Below are 3,308 nucleotides of genomic sequence, written 5' to 3'. Positions count from 1 at the left end.
GCTGATGGAAGGAGGTTTTCACTCAAAATCTCACGATACATGGCCCCATTCATTCTTTCCTTTACACGGATCAGTCGTCCTGGTCCCTTTTGCAGAAAAACAGCCCCAAAGCATGATGTTTCCACCCCCATGCTTCACAGTAGGTATGGTGTTCTTTGGATGAAACTCAGTATTCTTTGTCCTCCGAACACGACAAGTTGAGTTTTTACCAAAAAGTTATATTTTGGTTTCATCTGACCATATGACATTCTCCCAATCTTCTTCTGGATCATCCAAATGCTCTCTAGCAAACTTGAGACGGGCCTGGACATGTACTGGCTTAAGCAGGGGGACACGTCTGGCACTGCAGGATTTGAGTCCCTGGCGGTGTAGTGTGTTACTGATGGTAGGCTTTGTTACTTTGGTCCGAGCTCTCTGCAGGTCATTCACTAGGTCTCCCCGTGTGGTTCTGGGATTTTTGCTCACAGAACTGTGATAATTTTGACCCCACAGGGTGAGATCTTGCGTGGAGCCCCAGATCGAAGGAAATTATCAGTGGTCTTGTATGTCTTCCATTTCCTAATAATTGCTCCCACAGTTGATTTCTTCAAACCAAGCTGCTTACCTATTGCAGATTCTGTCTTCCCAGCCTGGTGCAGGTCTACAATTTTGTTTCTGGTGTCCTTTGACAGCTTTTTGGTCTTTGCCATAGTGGAGTTTGGAGTGTGACTGTTTGAGTTTGTGGACAGGTGTCTTTTATACTGATAATAAGTTCAAACAGGTGCCATTAATACAGGTAACGAGTGGAGGACAGAGGAGCCACTTAAATAAGAAGTTACAGGTCTGTGAGAGCCAGAAATCTTGCTTGTTTGTAAGTGACCAAATACTTATTTTCCAACTTGCACAATTGGTGGCTGACTAAATACTTTTTTGCCCCGCTGTATTTAATACACTATTACTAAAACATATGCATTTAACATAAAAACATCTCTCAATTTTGTATTTTGATCGCCGAATAGATTTATTTGAGCTACGGTCAGCGCCATTATAAATTGCTATAGTAACGACTGACGCCAGTGCATCACTGGCAGGAATCATCAAATTGTCTGTGGTATTGAGTTTCGCCCGGAGAGTGAATTGAAGAGAGTGCTTTTAGGTGCGGACAACGAAGATGGCAACAACAAGTAGCAATTCAAACATGAACTGTAGAGCGCCAGGCTATATGTATTGGCTCAAAAAAAAATCCCTCGGTAAGCTACCGTCGGCTGCCCGACGACCCACGACTTTTGAAGAAGTGGCTCCATGTCCTGAAGAGGAAGGACATGCCAGCTCGAGCTAGCAGGGTCTGCAGACAGCACTTTCCGGAGGCAGACTTCGCAATGAAGGGCACTTTTGATGCGAAAACTGGGAGTTTCCGAATGGAAAGGAGTCATAGGCCCAAGTTGAAGCCCTCTGCTTGCGTCAATTTTACATTTGGAGGGTTATGGTGTAGGGGTTACCGACCGACCATCATCAACATCGCTGAATTCGGAGTCAAGCAAAATCGACTGAACGGAGGAGGCGACGCGAGTCAATGCAATGGAGTCTGAGGTAACGTTAACCGGTCTCGGCTGTTGTTGACTAGGCTAGCGTTAGACACTGCTGGACAACTTTGTTGCAACTCTAGTTGAAGCTAACTAGGGAATTGCATCTGAAGGGTTTTGTGGAACACCCCCGAGCAAATAACGTTTGCAAGCAACTCAACTGCAACTATAATTGCAACATAGTTTCTCTGTGTACCCGTTATTAGGAAGTTACTGTAGCTAGCTTCCACCTCAGATAGTCAGGTACTGGAATACATTTTGTTTGACAGATTTGTTTTTGTAGTGTTTTGCTAGCCCCACCTCATTTAGCTAGGCTGAAGTTGACATAGCTAAATGTCGCTGTATTTTATGTGTATGTGTGTGTACGTTGACAACACATACAAGACATGTAGCCTGTTAACGCCAACTCATATATTAGGGTTTACTTGTCTTAACAAAACGTTTGTTTGTTTTCAGGATGACATCGTCATCCCTGAAAAGGTTTATCCTGGATGAGACTGTGCAGGTGGCAGAGGAGGTACATGCAAATCCATGTTATTTCTGAGGCTATTGTTTATTTCAAGCATATGCATTGATTCTTGAATATAACTATAGTCTAACAGATGCCTTAATTGTTTTCTACCAACTGGAAAGAATGGTTAGTACAGCCTGCCAAACTGACCCCTGGGTGCCAGTCTGTTCCTGTGCTGCGGTGGAGAAGAGGTCCACCGGGACCATCACTAAAGAGCTCTGGGCCCAGCTAGATTGAGCCCACGAACATCAGTATACAACTGAGTCCGGCCCCTAAACGCCACAGATGGAGCTGACGGAGAGTGAGATCAATGAAGACCAGAACTCGCTGTATGAACCTGAGAGCTCAGAATCACAATCATCACAGTACGAGCCAAGATATACTATCAATCACTTTGTGGGAGCGGGCTGGTGTTCCGAAAATGGAGAAGGAACAAGCCATGGACAGCAAATTCAAAGAAACACCCATCCATAAAGGGAATCGGAGTGGAATTGTGTTTCCACAGATTTTTTAACCCGTTTCAACAGATGTGCTACCTTGTCCCGGTCCTGCTGTTTTGATTCTCTCTCTCAACCTATGAATGCTCAGCTATAAAAAGCCAACTGACATTTGCTCCTGAGGTGTTGAACTGTTGCACCCTCTATAACCACTGTGGTTATTATTTTGATGTAAAAACAGCTTTTGTGAAATACATTTGATAGATTGTTTGCTGTGCTGGATGCTGTGTATTCCCTAACTGTCACAGTGATGGGACATTTATGTCTAACATATTGTGGTGGGTATTTAATCTGCATCTTAACTATTTAAAGTGGCAATCAGCTGTAGAAACAATAAGTGTCTCCCTGCTCCTCTTTCGATAAAAAAGCTGAGGGACAGGGCTGGAGAAATCTAACCACTCTCAAATTCAAAGACAGGCCTATAGATGCAAGGACTGACCATCCATGATATCAAAATTGTAATTCTGTTTCCACTACCATGTACCCAGTTTGCTTTGGATAAAGGCATCTGCTAAATGGCATCTATTATTAAAGTCTACTTTACTTCCACTGGATGTCATAAGGTGAATGCACCAATTTGCACCAATTTGTAAGTCGCTCTGGATAAGAGCGTCTGCTAAATGACTTAAATGTAAATGTACTTTGACTCTGCCCACTAGCTTCCCAGTGTTCAGTCGTGGCCAAATGTTTTGAGAATGACACAAATATTAATTTCCACAAAGTTTGCCGCTTCAGTAT

At 43.5% G+C, this 3,308-nt stretch overlaps 1 long non-coding RNA gene across 1 annotated transcript; it reads left to right on the top strand.

Moving 5' to 3' along the window:
* The first annotated feature begins 1,084 nt into the window (after positions 1-1,084).
* Positions 1,085-3,003, top strand: LOC115108970 (uncharacterized). Its single transcript, XR_003860446.2, has 3 exons — positions 1,085-1,569; positions 2,019-2,079; positions 2,196-3,003. It is a non-coding gene; the product is annotated as an uncharacterized LOC115108970 (long non-coding RNA).
* Positions 3,004-3,308: the final 305 nt, after the last annotated feature.

This window comes from Oncorhynchus nerka, linkage group LG25, assembly GCF_034236695.1.
Source record: "Oncorhynchus nerka isolate Pitt River linkage group LG25, Oner_Uvic_2.0, whole genome shotgun sequence".
Classification (NCBI taxonomy): domain Eukaryota; kingdom Metazoa; phylum Chordata; class Actinopteri; order Salmoniformes; family Salmonidae; genus Oncorhynchus; species Oncorhynchus nerka.
The sequence above is the reverse complement of the archived record's forward strand: the minus strand, read 5'-3'. Positions and strand labels throughout refer to the sequence as shown.